Genomic DNA, 21,137 nt, shown 5'->3' with positions numbered 1-21,137 from the left:
GGAATTCTAATAGTTGAAGTTCACACATGTTAAAGTTGCCAAGTTTGAGAAACACTGATCTATATAACAGAAGATCTTTAAAGAACTGTCACAGAGATAAAATAAAACTGAGCGGCAATGCAGATGGATTTTTTTCTGTAAGTTTCATCAAAGTATTACCAATGTAGATATTTTTCTGACACAGTTTTTGAAGCATATGCTAAAATATAGCTGATGACTACAAATCTTCAGATGGTTCTTGACACAATCATTTTGAGCTAAAAAGATTTTAAATTCAATTTCCTGAGGTCCTTGCAAAATCAAAGTTCAGCCAAGAAACTTATGTGAAGAATTATCAAGACTATATTATGTGAGTGTTCATGTGAAACAAAGAAGCACACAGAACTAAAATGCTGTTTCAGAATGGTCTATATAGTCTTCTTTGCTTCTTGTTTATTTGTTTTTTGGGTTGTGGTGAGAGAGAAGTTGGATTAGATTAATATAGTTCATTTGTGAGCTGTAGACCTCAGACTAGTGACTTGAGATAGTCTCCCTTACATGCTCACATCTCTCTAAGTTTCTAAATAAAGAAATGCCACTAAGAATAAAGAATAAAGCAAAAGGACAGTTTTGATCTTTACAGCTTTAGAAACAATGATAAATATAAAAATAATGTATCTCACCATAGTGGAAATATTGCCATGCTGATTGCTGAGTCTACTCTATTTTCTGTCCTCTGATGATGGATAGCTTCAAAAAGGATGCTGTTTTCTTCTCCCCATAGTTGTTAAAGTACACTTGTATTGAAAAGTTCTTCAGATAATGTGAGAGTGCTTAACAGACGACACTCCTAAGGTTTGGATATGCCCTCTAGGTCCAATGGGCAGGTTTCCATCAGAAACTTCAACTGATGCAGAATATAACAAGTGTGGAGGATTATGTACACATTTTCATATGCCCATGTAACACCTTTACTTCATGAACTGCACTTGTTACCAGTAAGCTATTGGGTGCAATTCAAGATTCTAGTGATCTATAAATATCTTCATGTTCTAGGTTGTCATTGTCTCTGCTCTGGTTTCTGCCCTCTGGAATAATTTCCCTTTGCCACCCTTAAAACTTACCTTGAAGATCTGGCTAGGTTAAAAATGAGTTTTAAAGGCTTCTTTTATTTTTAAAACTATGTTTAATCTTAGTTTAAGATTTGCACTGCATCAATAATTAGAGTTTGTTTGTGGAATGTTTTTTTTCCTATTTGGTTTAAGCATAGTGAAATACATCGACAAATTTATTTTTAAAACATTTTCAAGCCACTTATCTTTTCCATTTAAAAAGCAATGCAAGATTTGGGAAGAATGAGGCAGGGCTAGAGATAAACAGTTTCTCTGCAACCTTTGTTGTTATTGCAAACGCTACAAACTCACAGATAGAAGAGAAATAAAATTCAAAATAATTTTGATATGTTAGAAAAGTGAGGTGAAAATAATAAATTGGAGAAGTGACAAATACCTACAGTTTCACTTTTAAACAAAAATTAAATGCAATAGTTTAGAATCTTTATTAGACTTATATATTTTTATTAGACTTATATACCGCCCTTCTCCCATAGGACTCAGGGTGGTTCACAAGGTTTTTAAAATAACAATACAACAATTACAAAAATTAAGAACAGTTAAAATGATTACATTTAGACCTTGAATAAATATAAAACCCCAATTAAAATCCAATTAAAACCCCAATTAATACTCTCAGTCCAGGCCAGAAAGCTCAAAGAGCCAAGTCTTCAGGTCCCGGGGGAATGAGCGAAGGTCAGGGGCAGTCCTAAGCTCTACGGACAGCTGGTTCCAAAGGGCAGGCGCACCCACAGAGAAAGCCCTCCCCCTGGGTGTTATCCACCGGCAATCTTTTACCAGCGGCACCCTGAGAAGACCCTCCCTGTGGGAGCGCACAGGACGAAGGGAGCTTGATGCCGGCAGCAGGTGTTCCCTCAGATATCCCGGGCCCAAGCCATTTGAATGAGAATATTATGGCAATTCTACTGTGAAAAAGATTTTGCAAGAGTTGTTGATAACAAACTGAATATGAGAGGGTGATATGAAATAAGGCAAATATCATTTTAGGCATTGTACCATTGGACCATTGGGGCTGTCCAGTTTCTTCTTGAAAGCCTGCAGCGATGAAGCAACCACAACTTCTGAAGGCAAGGTCTTCCACTGGTTGATTGTTCTCCCTGTCAGAAAATTTCTTCTTATTTCTACATTGAATCTTTCCTTGATCAGTTTCCATCCATTGTTCCTTGTCTGGTCTTCATGTGCTTTGGAAAATAGGTTGACCCCTTCCTCTCTGTGACAGCTCCTCAAATACTGGAACACTGCTATCATGTCCCCCCTGGTCCTTCTATTCATCAGACTACCCATTCCCAGTTCTTGCAACCATTCTTTATACGTGTGTGTGTGTGTGTGTGTGTGTGTGTGTGTGTGTGTGTGTGTGTATTTATATGTATAATAGTTTCAACTTACTTAGTTTCATCATTTTCTATCTTGAGTGGGCCCTGTTCTAGACATTACTTTACGAATGATTCAGACAAACTGGAATAGGTTAAAGGAAGGGCAATAAAAATAATTAGGGAACAGAAACTAAAGTTGATAAAGAAAAATGGAAAAAGCTGCATTTAGCCCTGAGAAAAGATGACAGGAATGGGACTATTTTAGTACATTTAAAATACTAAAAAAATGGTTCCACAAAAGAAGGTCAAGATATATTCTGTAATACTCTGGAGAATGGGCTATAGATACTGGAATTTAAAGGAAGAGCAGTTTAGCATTGTAATCAACGACCCCAAAAGATGGTCAGCTATCCTTTATTTAAGGCTAGACAGCCATTGGTCAAAGGTCATTTTATTTCAATTTCTGTACACAAGAGGAGATTGGAGTCAATGGCCAAGATGACTTTTTCCATTTCTTGATTCTATGATACTAACACTCCATCAAGACAAGAGCATGAAACAAGCTCATTTATCTCCTTTTATGATATGACCATCTTTGGTGTGGCTGATGTTGACTGGCTTTCAACATCATGAAAAAAGGATCCCATTTTTTTAAAAAAATTATCAAGTTCAAAAAAGAGCATCTGCAAAACAAATTAATTATAGCACGAACTTTTAAGTTCTTTTCATCATCAGATGCCTTTAAATAACATCTTCAAAAAGCTGTTATTATACAGGTGCATAGCATGTTTGTTTTGTGTGGATTTAACCTTTAACTGAATAACATTGCTTTTCATTGCCATATAAATTGTGCAGTTTTCTACCATCTACCAGCAAGCAGGATAACAATCTCTAGTTCTATTTATCTGTGAAAGATCGGGTCACATTTTTGCTCTACAAGATGTTTTTTCCCCCAACTAAAACAAGTTATGCAAGAATTTGGATGGCCAATAGATGGCAGGAAAGAGTGCAGATGGCTCTTAGAATTTTTGCAGGTCAGATCTTGAAGCTGCAATTAATAGTAAAATGCTATATTAGTACTATGGCTATATCTAACATCCCAGCAGATCTTCATAAAAGGTAATCATCTAGACCTATGTAAATATAATTTCCTATAGACAGGAGACTTTTATTTTGGCTTCTACTGGAATGCATTTCAAATTTATGAAGATGTCTACATTTGAAGAAGTTGTCAAAGTTGAGACTTCTCCCACACACGCCAAAACATCTTTAATCCAGTTCTCCCTTAGCAAGGGGCTAATTTTTCTATATAAAAAATAGCTTCAAGCCACAATACTTTCCTCTTTTTCTTTATTTTAATTGTGGAATATTTTTTTTCACTCAGACATTCAAAGAATTAAATCATAACTACCTTCCACAACCCCTTCATGGATTACTGCCTTGTCGTGGTGAAGGGGCTTGCATAATTCAATGAAGCTATGAGCTATGCCGTGCAGGGCCACCCAAGACGGAAAGGTCATAGCAGAGAGTTCTGACAAAACGTGATCCACTGGAGAAGGAAATGGCAAACCACTCCAGTATCTTTGCCATGAAAACCCTATGGACAGTACCAAAAGACAAAATGATATGACGCTGGAAGATGAGCCCCTCAGGTCAGAAGGCGTCCAATATGCTACTGGGGAAGAGCAGAGGGCTAGTACTAGTAGTGCCAGAAAGAATGAAGCGACTGGGCCAAAGCCGAAAGGACGCTCAGCTGTGGATATGTCTGGTGGTGAAAGGAAAGTCCGATGCTGTAAAGATTTTTCTCCATAGGAACCTGGAATGTAAGATCCATGAATCAAGGAAAGCTGGACGTGGTCAAACAAGAGATGACAAGACTAAACATCGACATCTTAGGTATCAGCGAACTAAAATGGACAGGAATGGGTGAATTTAATTCAGATGACCATCAGGTATACTACTGCGGGCAAGAATCTGTCAGAAGAAATGGAGTAGCCTTCATAATCAATAAAAAATTAGGAAAAGCAATACTGGGATACAATCCTCAAAAAGACAGAATGATCTCAGTTCGAATCCAAGGCAAACCATTCAATATCACAGTAGTCCAAGTCTATGCCCCAACCACCGGTGCTGAAGAGGATGAAATTGACCGGTTCTATGAAGCCCTACAGCACCTTATAGAACTAACACCCAAAAATGATGTCCTTATCATCATGGGGGATTGGAATGCTAAAGTAGGAAGCCAAAAGATAACCGGAATAACAGGCAAGTTTGGCCTTGGAGTACAAAATGAAGCAGGGCACAGGCTGATAGAATTTTGTCAAGAGAATACGATGGTCATAGCAAACACTCTTTTCCAACAACCCAAGAGACGGCTTTACACATGGACATCACCAGATGGTCAACACAGAAATCAGATTGACTATATGCTCTGCAGCCAAAGATGGAGAAGCTCTATACAGTCAGTAAAAACAAGACCAGGAGCTGACTGTGGCTCAGACCATGAGCTTCTTGTTGCAAAGTTTAGGCTTAAATTAAAGAAAGTAGGGAAAAGCGCTAGGCCAGTCAGGTATGAATTAAATTATATCCCTGTTCAATATACAGTAGAGGTGACAAATAGATTTAAGGAATTAGATCTGATAGACAGAGTGCCTGAAGAACTATGGACAGAGGTTCGCAACATTGTACAACAGGTAGCAACCAAAACCATCCCAAAGAAAAAGAAATGCAAGAAAGCAAAAGGGCTGTCTGAGGAAGCTTTGCAAATAGCTGAAGAAAGGAGGGAAGCGAAAGGCAAGGGAGAAAAAGAAAGATATGCCCAATTAAATGCAGAATTCCAAAGAATAGCTAGAAGAGATAAGAATGCCTTCTTAAATGAACAGTGCAAAGAAATAGAAGAAAACAATAGAATAGGGAGGACCAGAGATCTTTTCAAGAAAATTGGAGAGATGAAAGGAACATTTCATGCAAAAATGGGCATGATAAAGGACCAAAATGGCAGGGACCTAACAGAGGCAGAAGAGATTAAGAAGAGGTGGCAAAGTTACACAGAAGAACTATACAAGAATGAGCTTAACATCCCTGACAATCACAATGAGGTGGTCACTGACCTCGAGCCTGACATCCTAGAATGTGAAGTGAAGTGGGCCTTAGAAAAGCTGAGCAACAACAAAGCTAGTGGAGGTGACAGTATTCCAGCTGAGCTATTCAAAATCTTAAAAGACGATGCAGTAAAAGTGCTACACTCAATTTGCCAGCAAATTTGGAAAACTCAACAGTGGCCACAGGATTGGAAAAGATCAGTTTACATTCCAATTCCAAAGAAAGGCAGTGCCAAAGAATGTTCAAACTATCGCACCATTGCACTCATTTCTCATGCTAGTAAAGTTATGCTTAAAATTCTACAAGCTAGACTCCAGCAGTATGTGGATCGAGAACTACCAGAAGTACAGGCAGGATTTCGAAGAGGCAGAGGAACTAGAGATCAAATTGCTAACATACGCTGGATCATGGAGAAAGCTAGAGAGTTCCAGAAAAACATCTACTTCTGCTTCATTGACTATGCTAAAGCCTTTGATTGTGTGGATCATAACAAACTGTGGCAAGTCCTTAAAGAGATGGGCATACCAGACCATCTTATTTGTCTCTTGAGAAACCTATATGCGGGCCAAGAAGCAACAGTGAGAACTGGACACGGAACCACTGACTGGTTCAAAATTGGGAAAGGAGTCCGGCAAGGCTGTATACTGTCGCCTTGCCTATTTAATTTATATGCAGAGCACATCATGAGAAAGGCAGGGCTAGATGAATCAAAAGTTGGAATTAAGATTGCCGGAAGAAACATCAACAACCTAAGATATGCAGATGATACCACTCTAATGGCAGAAAGTGAAGAGGAACTAAAGAGCCTCTTGTTGCAAGTGAAGAAGGAGAGTGCAAAAGTTGGGCTGAAACTTAACATTAAGAAAACCAAGATCATGGCATCTGGCCCTCTCAATTCCTGGCAAATAGATGGGGAAGAAATGGAGGTAGTGACAGATTTTACTTTCCTGGGCTCCAAGATCACTGCAGATGGGGACTGTAGCCAAGAAATTAAAAGACGCTTGCTCCTCGGGAGGAAAGCCATGGCAAATCTAGACAGCACACTAAAAAGCAGAGACATCACCCTGTCAACAAAAGTGCGTATAGTCAAGGCTATGGTCTTCCCAGTTGCAATGTATGGCAGTGAAAGCTGGACCATAAGAAAGGCTGAGCGCCAAAGAATTGAAGCCTTTGAACTCTGGTGCTGGAGAAGACTCCTGCGAGTCCCTTGGACTGCAAGGCGATCAAACCAGTCAGTCCTAGAGGAGATCAACCCTAACTGCTCTTTAGAAGGCCAGATCCTGAAGCTAAAACTCAAATACTTTGGCCACCTAATGAGAAGGAAGCACTCACTGGAGAAGAGCCTAATGCTGGGAAAGATTGAGGGCAATAGAAGAAGGGACGACAGAGAATGAGGTGGCTGGATGGAGTCACTGAAGCAGTAGGCGTGAGCTTAAATGGACTCCAGATGATGGTAGAGGACAGGAAGGCCTGGAGGAATGTTGTCCATAGGGTCGCGATGGGTCGGACACGACTTCGCAACTAACAACAACAACAACCTTCCACAATTTTTTTTACATTCTTCTGTAGTTTAATAATTTAAATTCTTTCTATTTTTAAATATAATTTAAAGCAATTGTTAATGGAAAATTTATTCATGTCTTTCCCCAAAATTCTTTAGGATCATCTGCTGCATGGAAGATAATCAGTATTATCTGTGAAATTTTCCAAGTATAGTTAAAATTATTTTGCAATGCATCTGTTTTTCAATTCCACCAGTAATTTTGCCATGGAACTAAAATATTATGAAAAGTACAGTTCACCAACTACCCAGATATGATTCCCACCTACTGCAAAATAATTATTTGAAAAGGAGAGTGGAATGGTGCATGTACTGGTTCTTTAGATATAATTACTTTCAACAAGTAATTGCTAAACTGCAAACTGTTCCTGTAAATACTTGATTTAATAAAATTTGAGCCTTGCCAAGTAGTATGTGTTGTAATAATATGCTTGTTAGCTGGATCCTTAATATACAAGCTAATCTATAATGCATTAAGAGTCCTGTTCGATGAAGAGAAATAAGTTTCTTCCAGCACTGTATCTTAGATTTCCAAACTAGGTAAGGACAAAGGATGTTCAACCAGAGATGCAATGGCCTATTGTCAATTTAACCTTTCTAACTAGATCCTTTGCTCAGATGTCACTAAATTTTTAGCATTTATTAATCAAAGAATTTGATTAAGGTATGTGAGTGAGGATAGGGATTCTGCTACATTTCTATTCTCTGCTTCCGACTGGTCTTCCAGCATAAGCTAGCTGTTCTCTAGCATGACTATGACTTAGGTTTTAAAACATAAGGTTTGCCCATGAAGACATTAAGATCTGCCTTAAAGGACAGAAATTAGGTTTTATTACATTTCTCTGGCATCTGATATTCTGTTATCAAAGCATTATTTATTTATTTATTTATTTATTATTTAAACTTGTATATCGCCCTATTCCCGTAGGACTCAGGGCGGTTTACAGGGAAAAATTAAAAATACATAACATACAAAGTTAAAATCGATTAAAAGTAAGATTAAATTAAGTCCCTGAATTTAAACTAAAACCCCATTAATAAATAATTAAAACCCCTCAGTCTGGGCCAGACAGCTCAAAAAACCAGGTTTTCAAGTCCCTTCAAAATGAGCGAAGGTCGGGGACAGTCCTAAGCTCTGTGGGAAGTTGGTTCCAAAGGGCCGGCGCGCCCACAGAGAACGCCCTTCCCCTGGGAATAACCCGCCGGCATTCCTTGACCGGCGGTACCCTAAGAAGGCCCTCCCTGTGGGAGCACACAGGACGATGGGAAGTTGATGCCGGCAGCAGGTGTTCCCTTAGATAATCCGGACCCAAGCCATTTAGAGCTTTATAGGTCATTACCAGCACCTTGAATCTCACCCGGAGGGCAACCGAAAGCCAATGCAGCTCACGGAGAAGAGGTGTTACACGGGAGTATCGGGAGACTCCCATAACAACTCGCGCAGCTGCATTCTGCACTAGTTGAAGCCTCCGAGTGGTCCTCAAGGGCAGCCCCATGTAGAGAGCACCTGCAGTATCTTGTAAGTAGATCACTCACAACTATGGTACCTAGTTAACAGCTATACTTATGGAAAAACAAGTGCTAGACCTATGACAAATAGCCTTGTCATATAATTGTCAAATTTTATTTCTGTTTGATCATGCTGTCAGAACTCTGACCAAAAGGACATTTGAAGAGTTGTTAGTATTTTAGAAATGTAGTGTTTAACAAGCAGACACATCCATTTCTCTCTTCACTTAACACTCACAAGGGGAATCTGCAAGCATCAAAGTGAAATTCTGCTTGAATAATTATGTGTTAATTATGGGTATAGAGAGATGTGTGCAGTATAGATCAAGTTTGTTTTAATTTGTTAATATTTTGTCATTTCTGTCTTCAGATCTTTCTCATTACTGATGAAATGAGCAGTTAATACTCTGCAGGCAATTCCACACATTCACTTAACCGATTGTAACTGTTATTTTCTCTTACTTTTTTCTTCATAGAAGAAGAGTTATACAATTTTAGTCTACAATTAGTTCAAAATATTTTAAAGGCTAAAGTACAACTGAAACCAGCAGCTTTTCTTTTGGGACTAATGTGTAGGCAAGTAGAAAAAAGTAGTAGAACTTTGTTTTTATATATGATAATTGCTGCAAGGTTATTACATGCTGAAAAGTACAAAGTTTTAACACTATTCACAATGGAGAAATGGTTGGTGAAGGTGATGGCACTTGAAGAGATGGCTAAACTAACTTCTTTGATTAGAGAAAAAACAATATCTTGCAATAAAATCATGCTAGAATTAGAGCTTAAATAAGGACAAAGTTAAAAACATCATTAAAGGGTAGGATTCCAACTGTAAAAGTTAAAATGTTGGAGAGCACATCCTTATGACACCAACTATCTCAGGATTGCCTAACACTCTTTGACCCCAATGAAGGCCAGAAGCATGGGGGGGGGGCTTCTTCACCTTTGGGCAAGGTGTTCCTTAGGGCATGGGTAACAGCAGAGAAGGTTCCTTTCCTGGATTCTGCCAGTTAAAATTCTTTAACCAACAGGATCTACAACATACCCTCCCTGTCTAATGGGTGAGATGGGACAATAAAAATTTGATGAGACAATCTCTCAGATCATCTGGTCCAATACCACAAAGGGCTTAAAGGTGATAATCAACATCTTGAATTGGACCCAGAAGTAAACTAGCACCCAATGTGGCTCATACACCAGAGATGCTATATGCACAATTTTAGGGATGCCCAAGACTGCTTGCACAATTGCATTTTGCACCAGTTGCAGGTTCTGGATAATTTTCAAGGGTTGTCCCATTGAAATAGTTTAAATTGGAGATAACCAGTGTATGAGTAATTGAAAGAACAGCTTCTCCTTCCTAAACCATATCTCAGTATGCTGATAACAGGAACTCTGATAATTTAATTCAAAAATTCAGTCTTCCTAGCAATACATTTGGTGTAAATTCCTTAAGGATTAGTGTACTGCATGTTTTTGGAAATGATTACTCATAGCTTGATTTTAATAATACTTGTCTTCTATAGCTGAAATAGTGTTGTTAAAAAAACCAGTATAACTTTTGGACCTAGATTCTGAAAACATTTCATTGTAAAAACCAGATTAAATTCATCATTCAATATTATTTTTCTCATTGTAAACAAGTCAGGTATACAATTTATACATATCAGAAACAATAGATTTTAGAGGTCAAATTCAACTCCAAACTGAGATTCTATGAAGAACCTCATATGTTGTATGCAATATATCAATATTCTAAATTCAAACTGAGAGCTGGTTTGATCTAGTGGTTAAAGAACCAGGCTAGAAATTGAGATACTGTGAGTTCTAGTCCAGCAGGGTGACTTTTGGCCAGCCAAACTCACCTCACAGGATTGTTGTTATGGGAAAATAATAGGAAGTAGTATTAGGTATGTTCGCTGCCTCGAGTTTATAAAAACAATAAAGATGGGTTATAAACAAAACAAATAAATTCTAATGTAATTTGATGTTACATCATACAGCAAATGCATTACATAGGGATGCAACACAGCCATATAAAAAAGTAGCTACTTAAGTCATATACTTGTTAGGAGCAATTTAAGTGCAAGAAATGTCTCATTGCTAAACAAAAGCTATTACAGGATCTTCCCATCCATGTGACTACTGCCCTTGTGGCCAATGCAAAATTATTTTTTTAACCAAAACTCTAGTTGGATAGAAACATTATTTACAAATTTTCACTACATGCAAGGGTATGAATCTTCAATATATAATGCAATATGCATATCTCCAAATGTAAGTGGATTACTGCCTTGTCGTGGCGAAGGGGCTTGCATAATTCAATGAAGCTATGAGCTATGCCGTGCAGGGCCACCCAAGACGGACAGGTCATAGCAGAGAGTTCTGACAAAACGTGATCCACTGGAGAAGGAAATGGCAACCCACTCCAGTATCTTTGCCATGAAAACCCTATGGACAGTACCAAAAGGACTCCAGAAGATGGTAGAGGACAGGAAAGCCTGGAGGAACGTTGTCCATAGGGTCGCGATGGGTCGGACACGACTTCGCAACTAACAACAACAAAATGTAAGTGGCAAGGTTATTATTTACTAAACCATTTTATGTGGAAAAACTCACATCAGACTTCAGAGCTATGATTCTGGGTTATAGAACAAAGTAAGGATAGTAATGAAACACCTTTATTTTAAAAAGGAATACAATTTGGGTTGTGACTGACTAACTTACTCCCCAAGGACCAAATGAAGACATCCAAAATTTATATTGATTTGAGTTTTGGAGATTTTTCTCTTCCTCCTCATTTCATCAGAAGTAAATGTATTACTTCATTTTTACAAAGCGTATTATTCTATGCAGCCAGATACATTAAGTTCATTTCCCTTTAAGAATAGAACAACACTTTTTCATAGACAAAAAAAATCTCATTAACCTTGGAAGTTAAAGCAGCTGTTCTTTCTCAAAACAAGCCTGCTAGTGACTTGTAATTGGCATACATTTAGTTGTTAAACATAGGTAAGATGAATTTATTGTTGAAAACAAACCATTTTTTCTCCCAACCAAAAAATATTGAGGCATTTCTGAGAGATTCATTAAAGAATGTGTACCTTCATTTTGTTATACAGTGATGTAAAAACTGAAACAAAAAAATGATAAAAGAAGATGAGCCAAGAAGACAGTTTCAAAGCATGGCTTTACTTTTCATTTCGACCCCAAACCACCCCAGTGATGCCCTCGATGTGATGTCCCGTTGCCTGGAGGCGGTTCGGGTCTGGATGGGGAGGAACAGACTTCAGCTCAACCCTGACAAGACCGAGTGGCTGTACATTCCGGCATCCCGGGACATTCAAAATGTTCCATCTCTTTCTATGGGGGGTGAGTTTTTACCCCCCCCCGTGGATAGGGCTCGCAACTTGGGAGTCCTCCTAGATTCACGGCTTACTCTAGAAGACCACATAGTAGCCGTGACTAGGGGGGCTTTTGCTCAGGTTCGCCTGGTGCGTCAGTTGCGGCCCTATCTGGACCGGGATGCCCTGTGTACGGTCACTCATGCGCTCGTGACCTCTCGTCTGGACTACTGCAATGCTCTTTACATGGGGCTTCCCTTGAAGACCACTCGGAGGCTCCAACTGGTACAGAATGCAGCCACGAGAGTTGTCTTGGGAGTTTCCCGGTACTCCCATGTTACACCTTTGCTCCGTGAGCTGCATTGGCTACCAGTTGTCTTCCGGGTGCGGTTCAAGGTCTTGGTGATGGTTTTTAAGTCCTTACATGGCATGGGTCTGGAATACCTTGGGGACCACCTGCTGCCGGCGTTGACTCCCCTCCGCCCTGTGCGTTCCCACAGAGAGGGCCTCCTCAGGGTGCCACCGGTCAGAGAATGTCGACTGGCGGCCCCCAGGGGGAGGGCCTTCTCTGTGGGCGCCCCGGCTTTATGGAACCAACTGCCGGTTGAGCTCCGGACGGCACTGGATCTTCGCTCCTTCTGGCGCGGTTTAAAGACCCATTTATTCGAACAAGCTGGCCTGGCCTGATGGGGGAACCTTAGGGTTTTAATGGGTTTTACATTTTGATTGTTTTAATTGGGCAATTATTTAATCTTTTTTAACTTTTGTATTTCTATTTATATGCCCTGTTCACCGCCCTGAGTCCTTCGGGAGAAGGGCGGTATAAAAATTCAATAAATAAATAAATAAATAAATAAATAAATAAATAAATAAATAAATAAATAAATAAATAAATAAATAAATAGTTTAGACCAGAGGTGTCAAACTCGCAACGTCATGTGACATGTTGTGATATATTGTGACTTTTTTTCCATTGCTGGCAATTGGATGGGTGTTGTTTTGCCATGACGCATCCGGCCTGTGGGCCGGCAATTTGACACCCCTGGTTTAGACTTTTGCTACTTAGACTTTTGTTTGCATAAATGGCCCTTTGCTGTATTAGTTCCAGATTATTTGACATACATAAGCATTTTAGAGATAAAATTAGTAGATTTAAATGGTACCATTCATTTATGGTTATATGATTCAAGCAATATATTGTACTGCATGTTGATTCCGTTTTAGACTTGGATGTTTTTACACAAGTAAACCATATAATCCAGGGGTATCCAATCTTGGCAGCTTTAAGACCTGTAGACTTTAACTGCCAGAGATACTGGCTGGGGAATTCTGGGAGTTGAAGTCCAGAGGTCTTAAAGCTGCCAAGATTAGACACCCGTAATATAAGCCATTCTGCAGTGGTCTTAATAAAAATACTGCTTAAAATACAGCTTAGAAAGCCTTCGGGCTTCCATGCAATAACATTTTTTTCCTATTGATGGTTGAGGTAGTTTCTCCTTTTGGGGGGGAGGGGGAATGAACATTCCTATTATAATGATCTGTCCACAACGTGGGTTATCTGAGAAGGCATAGGAGGAGGAGTTCTCTTCTTTCTACCCAGTTATTTCAATTCAAATATATTATCTTACCTTTAATTTAGATTACTTCATTTCTTCACTGCTCTTCATCTCTTTATCTGCAGTCTTTATAAATAGTTTTAATTTGCTTTATTTTTCTTTTAGATCATCTTTATACTAATAAAGCTATCATTTTATAACTTTTAATAAGGTGAAACAATGCATCATAGGCAATGAATTTTGAACCCTGCTACTTAAAATGGACTAACTTACAGAATGAATCCAAAATCTGGGATCCATGACTCCCTAGAGCAGGGATGTCAAACTCAATCATGTCACATGACGTATCATGATGTATCATGACATTTTTTGCATTTGCAGAGCCGGAGTGGGTGTGGCCTGTATGTGACACATCTGGCCCACGGTTTGTCACCCCTACCCTAGAGAATGAAATTTGGGGAAACTGTGGCTGCTTCAGGCTGCTGCTGTGGTAGGGGTGCTGTTTATTCTCTCCTTTGTGCAGTTATTTTGCCCATAGCTTACTTAAATAGATGTTAAGTACAAGTGTTATATCAATTACTTGTTACAAGTGTATATATCAATTACTATGCCATAGTTCAATGAGTTAGCATGTGGTGGGTTGATGTGAGAATTAGCTTCTTTGAAAAAGATGGTGCTGTTTTTGATGATATCACATTTATCACATTGACCTGTGATAATTAAGTCTTATATAGAAGTCTTCAGTTGATCTAATGGTAAAACAGGAAAGTAGGAAAAATGTATGATTTCATTCCAAGATCATTTTAACATAAATATTCTCTATATCCCAATCCATATACAGTATATAAGAATGCTCCAGAATTATAATCAAAAGGTTAGATTCTTACAGGAGAAACACTAAAAGTTAATAATCTTCTTCCTATGATTCTAACTTATTTAAATGCTTTAAGGAGGGATCAAACTGTGTTTTTCTGAAGAAAGCAATTTATCAGGTATGATCTCATTTGGAATCATGTTAACTCTTGTACAGATTAATATAATGCCAGAATAGTAGCTTTCTTTTACTTAAGCTACATCTGAGCTAAACATCAATAAACAATGTTCTCTGCAGCCAGATCAATTTTCATTAATTGTATTTGTTTCTTATTTTATTCAAAGTTGATTGCAGAACCAGTCCACCAGCTTGAAATGAGAGAGCTGGATTCTTTCTGTGAACTCAAAAATAAGCACCATTATGTCATTTATGGCTATTGACATAGCATGATACTAGTAGGATTTTTATTTTTCATGAACCTATAAGAAGGCAATATTAGTTGTTGTTTTAATTTAGAGAGAGGTAAACTATTACAACCTTCTGTATTCAAAATAAATAGTTTGTGATTGGTGGCTAAATATATTTAAATGTAAGCTTCTTTTCAAAATCCTTAAGTTCAGGTTTATTCTTGAGATTTTAACTTTTCCAAAGTTTTTCACTATTTTGTTTTTCTATTATCCTTTTTGTTTAATTGGGCATTTTGCTTTTAGAATGATCTCAGGCAACCATGCATATCTGAAATATATAAACAGAGATATGGGTCTAGACTGTACACAGAGAACGAACAAAACATGTGGTAAGGGATGAATGAAGATTTGAATCTGATTGAAATTCTTCAGGAGCACTTGCAACATAAAATCATCAGTTTTATATAGCAATTTATTTGGTGTATTTATTCAAGGTTATGACATGGTAAGAAATGCAATAGTCATTAAGCAAGGCTGTTAATGCTCCAAAATACTTTCTTGCTGATCAATGTCTCAGGTATATCATTCATTAAACATTAAAGTGGCAAATAAAATCCATTTGCTCCAAGGCAGCTAAGGTGTTATTACTGTTTAAAGGTACATCACTCTGCTGTACAACTATATAACAGGAAAAGCTCAAGAAAAAGCTCAAGAGCCTTGGTGGAGCAGTGGGCTAATGCCTCCTTAAGTAACACCAGCTGCCTGCAATTAGTGCAGGTTCGCATCCCACCAGGCTCAAGGTTGACTCAGCCTTCCATCCTTCCGAGGTAGGTAAAATGAGGACCCAAGATTGTTGGGGGCAATAAGCTGACTTTGTAATAATGCCGCTTTGGGTGTGTGTGTGTGTGAAAGCCCTAATAAGCAGGCATATACATAGAATGAAGGCTATTGCTAAGCACATTAGTTTGTGCTTAAATTGTAAGCCGCCCTGAGTCTTCGGAGAAGGGCGGAATATAAATGGGATTAAAAATAAATTTTAAAAAAAATTATGTGTAAATTTATTTACACATGGTATTTATATGGCTGTCATTGTTTTTATGGAGATATCTCTGGAAAGCTAATAAGCATAAAAATGGATACCAACAAAAAAAAATAATAGAAAAAAGATGACAGATTAAAAAAAATAACTTCACATCTGTCACAGTCAAACACACAAACTTGATTCTACTAACAGTCTACTCTTAAAATCTTGGGCGGGGGAACAGGTGTTTAAGAATTTCCAAAAGACCAAAAGGGTCCAGTCTATCCAAACTTTACAGGGTTCACATGGCAAGTGTTATGATAAAGAAGACGCTTTTGCTAATCAACACACAGAAGAGACCTGGAGCATACTCATCATCCCAGATGTGGTAGCATGGACTGAAACCACTGGAATCAGTGAGTTCCTTCTAGTGAAGTTGCAGGGAAAAGTGTTAAGGGAATAGAAATAAAGGAAAACCTTGAGACTGAACCAACATATCCCCTTCTGGACACATTTAGAAAACCAGCTGAAGCAATACGTGATTGGGAATAAACGTTTGAATATAATACTTCCTTACTCTTTTCCACTGCTGTCATGATTCCGACAGATGAAACTCTTCAAAGAACTTCAAGGCATTGTTTGCCTTAAGGGATCTTTTATTCGAGTACCATAATATCAGCACTTACATAATCAAAGTCAAAAACTGAATTCTCTTCCCCTGGACACATAGTATCAAAGCACAATTCCCTCCCCTAATTAACTTGAAGCACGGGCTTCCTCTCCAGCCCTCCAGCCCACCAATTCTTTATCAGCTCTGGCTCAATAACCTTGATTCTCACGCTAAGCTTAGTGTTGTTATGTCTAACTGGACTCTCATTCACACACACCCCCAGCATCATCTAACTCTAAAAGCGAAAGGAAAAAGATGGCTACATTTCCATCTGTTGTCAATGCAAAAACATTCAATGTTAGCAGCGTTGACAACTGCATAGCCTAAGGTGAGATGCAGTTCATGTCATTACATCAACAATGACACTATTAGGATAACGGGCCACAATAAAAATATCAGCCAAGCAAACCATTATCTCCATTAATGATACATCTCATAATTAAAATCAATATCCGTGAAAGCAAATCAATACAGAACAAATAGTTATAGAGCACAGGTCCTTCTCATTTTCCAATCATTTTTTTTTTAAAAAAATCAAATATCTGAAATCTCATGTAAAAAATAGATTATTTGTGTTTGCCTATTCCATCAGTTGACTATTTTCTTCATCATATGTTGATTGACTTTGTAGTTCATAGAGAATAAAGCAATGTAGAAATGACCCTGGAACTGAGAATTCATTAAAGGAGATAAAATGGCAATTCAGTTCTAGATAAGTAGAAAGTATAGAAAGAAACTCAAACACCACTTTGATTTTGTCTGGTATCAGATGAGGCTAATAGAAATTTTGAAAGGCATTTAAGATTTTGTTGTTATAGCCTATCACAGTTCAGTAACAATCTTGGAATACTTGGGGTGCAGTGGTGGCTGTGGCAGCCCCTCCACAACATGTGGCTCCTTGAGAAAATTAATTGCCTACCCTCTGGTAGATCCTGCCTTTCCAATTTTACATTTTGCTAAAATGGAGCATGACATAAATTGTCAGGACGTGACAATAATTTAACTGCAATTGATTCTTTGCCTGTCATTGGATTGCATGAAAAGAGATTGCAATTTAGGATAAGGTTGCAGCAAGATGATGATACAAATTCACATGTTTAAATTTCAAATTAACCCGTAGGGTAACTCATTTATGTAATCATCTTCCAAAATCTAATATGGTAATGCTGACGTCTGGCTGATAGAAACTCCCGATCAAATTCAGATCTCCTTTGATGCTTTGTATCTGTCTTCTTAACACAGTATATGAACCTAGAAGCCATTCTGACCTTAGGTGAGCTGTACTGGTAGACCCACCACTAACTTTACTCACTTACAAGAACAAGGACAAAAGAATATAAAGATGAGTTGAATAAACAGAAATAGAAGAAGTCAGTGAGTGTAAGAGGAGAAAAACTAAAATGAGATTCATATCCAAACTAAAACATATAAATAGCTCCTGAGCATTGAAAGAATGAAAAGCTTCATAATTGCTGTGGGGCTTTTTTGACAGTATACAGCAAAGGCAGGAAATGATGCTCCTCCACATGGAACTTAGAACCTGAGTCATAGACATTTCTCTTCCATCTCCAGTTTGAGTCATAATTTCTTAACTTTTCTCAGCATATGGGTAGAAGAAATGCAAAAAGTCATAAAAGTAACATTGTATACAATCTGTTAACCACCCCACTGCTTATAGTTAGAGTTAATTTTGTAAATGAAATCTCTGAATTAGGTAGAAGATTTCCTGAGAAATATCTCATAATATAGATCAACTTTTCAGTGACAGGTTGAGATTTGGTATCTCTCCCCCCCCCTCCACTTTTGAATTCAAACGCATAAATTATCTATCTATCTATCTATCTATCTATCTATCTATCTATCTATCTATCTATCTATCTATCTATCTATCTATCATCTATCTATCTATCTATCTATCTATCTATCTATCTATCTATCTATCTCTATCTATCTATCTATCTATCTATCTATCTATCTATCTATCTATCTATCATGTATATATCTTAAATGGTTTTTTAATATGAAGCAAAATGTAACAAAGTTTCTAATTTTACAGCTGTGAATGATACCCTCAAGGAGCTGTATGTATGTACTGTATGTATGTATGTATGTATGTATGTATGTATGTATGTATGTTCGTTCATTCATCTATGCCATCCATCTTTCCAAGGTGACTTTAGGTGGCACTTTTAGTTACTTAAATAGTTGTATGGCAGAAATTCTGCAAGTAAATTTTTCCCATCACTGCATTATACAAGTGGATTCTGTGTTTTAGGAAATTTCTATAAACTAAATCTTACTTAAATTAGTGTGGTGGTGAACATTCATAATTATAATTTAGCATATCCATACAGTGATTCAATGAAATTCTTGTAAATATTTTTCACTGAAATTTTTTTGTCACATACAGTACTTTTAAAAGTCCTTCCCTGGGTACTCCTGTGACATGTTCTACTTGAATGAAGTCCTTTCACTGTTGACCATCAGCTGAGAGTAGTTTTGCCTAGATAAGTTTGTGATAAAGAGGAGGAGGAAGAGGAGGTTCCTAGTTTATAAAATTAATTCTATCGATTTTTATCTTTCTTTCTTTCTTTCTTTCTTTCTTTCTTTCTTTCTTTCTTTCTTTCTTTCTTTCTTTCTTTCTTTCTTTCTTTCTTCCTTCCTTCCTTCCTTCCTTCCTTCCTTCCTTCCTTCCTTCCTTTTTATTTATTTACTTCCTTCCTTACTTACTTATTTATAAATTTTATTGGCTGCCCTTCTTGCCCTCGGGTAACTCTGGGTGGCTTACGGTTAGCAATACCACTTAGACTTATATACTGCTTCACAGTGCTTTACAGCCCTTTCTAAGTGGTTTACAGAGTCAGCATATGACCCCCAACAATCTGGGTCCTCAGAAGGATGGAGGGCTGAGTCAACCTTGAGCCGGTGAGACTCAGACTGCCAAACTGCTAGTAGCTGGCAGTCAGAAGAATTAGCCTGCAGTGCTGCATTCTAACCACTGTGCCAGTAAGGTTCAGTGGTAACTTAACTAAGTTACATCTGACTTAAAACATAAAATGTTAAAATCAGACCTTATAACCAAAGACACATCGGGAGAGTCGGGGTAAATGGAGGAGGTAGGATCTGTTATTACTCAATCAACTACCTCCATTGTATTGGGGACTCAAGGCGACTGGGGACTCAAGGCGACTGGCACAACCACATCTTTAGGCCCTTACAAAAAGATAGGAGAGTTGTGCCAACTTCACATTGGGGGTCAAGATCTTCCAGAGGGTAAGAGCAACAGCAGAGAAGGCCCTCCACCTGCCCCCCAGTGTTAATGTTTATATTATTGCTTTTAAAATAGTAGTATAAAGAGAAAAAACAAACAAGAACACAGATTTTATTTATTTATATTTTGTATTTTTCTTAATCTCCCATCTCCCTCAGAAAGGAAGATACATACATTGTTAAAAAAAGGGGAAAAAACAACTTAACATTGCTTAAGAAATCATAGGAAAAAATACAACAGAAAAAACAGAAAAAAGTATACTGTATAAAGTATAATATGACATTGCAACAGAAAATAGATACAATTATATATACAATTATCTAATATAAACCTTATATAAGTATATACTATATATTTCCCATAATTGAAGTCCCATATTTCATAATATGTATCCATGAATATCCATTGAGAAAATGGGGCCATATATTTATCTTTCAACTGCTGTGACAGTCTTTTAGCCGTACTAACATTAGAGTTGTTGTGTTGCATTGTCAAATTCCAAGTACTAGATACCGTATATACTTGAGTATAAGCCGACTCGAGTATAAGCCGAGACCCCCAATTTCACCCCCAAAACTGGAAAAAGTTATTGACTCGCGTATAAGCCGATCCGCCGTTCTGCAAGCCTCCGCCACCGGCGGAGGCTGGATCCGCGCTCTGCAAGCCTCTGCCGCCAGCAGAGGCTCGATCCGCCATTTTGCAAGCCTGAATACACAGGAATACCCTGTGTGGCCACGGCTCTCGGGGAAGCCCTGGCTGTCCGCTTCCTCGCTCCACGCTGCCATTCGGGGCCCGCGCGTTCCCCGGGCAAATCGCGGCGCCCAGCAGGCGAGGAAACACGCCCACTCCAGTCGCCCCCCCTTCCCTCAGGAGACGCGAAGCAAGTGACCGCCTGGAGCTTACCGAGGACTTGCGCGCGGCCGAGGCTTCGGTGCTTCCAGGATCGCGCGCACCTCTCCCAAGCCGCCGCCGTCCGGAGACCTGCCGAAGTTTGGGGAGGTTTGGGGAGGTGCGCACGCACCTCCCCAAACCTCCCCAAACGTCGGCAGGCCTCCGGACGGCGGTGGCTTGGGAGAGGTGCACGCGATCCCGGAAGCACCAAAGCCTCGGCCGCGCACAAGTCCTCGGTAAGTTTTTTTGTTGACTGGAGTATAAGCCGAAGTGGAATTTTTCAGCCCAAAAAGTGGGCTGAAAAATTTGGCTTATACTCAAGTATATACGGTATGTAATTCAAGAGAATATTATCTCTGAAAATTTTAACTTTTGCGCCCAGTCACATTCATATTGTCCACTACTTTTCCCCCAAAGTAAGTATATGACTTTATAAAAACCTATATTTTAAAGCAGTGTTGCCCTTATCACATCTCCAACAAACTGCTATCCTAGCCAATCCCTTTCTATATAAACATATTATTTTGTTGCATTAATTTAGCTTCAGTTATAGGGTTCATTCCATG

The sequence above is a fragment of the Vipera berus genome, assembly GCF_964194415.1.
Source record: "Vipera berus genome assembly, chromosome: 3".
Lineage (NCBI taxonomy): Eukaryota > Metazoa > Chordata > Lepidosauria > Squamata > Viperidae > Vipera > Vipera berus.
Note: the sequence above shows the minus strand (reverse complement) of the source record.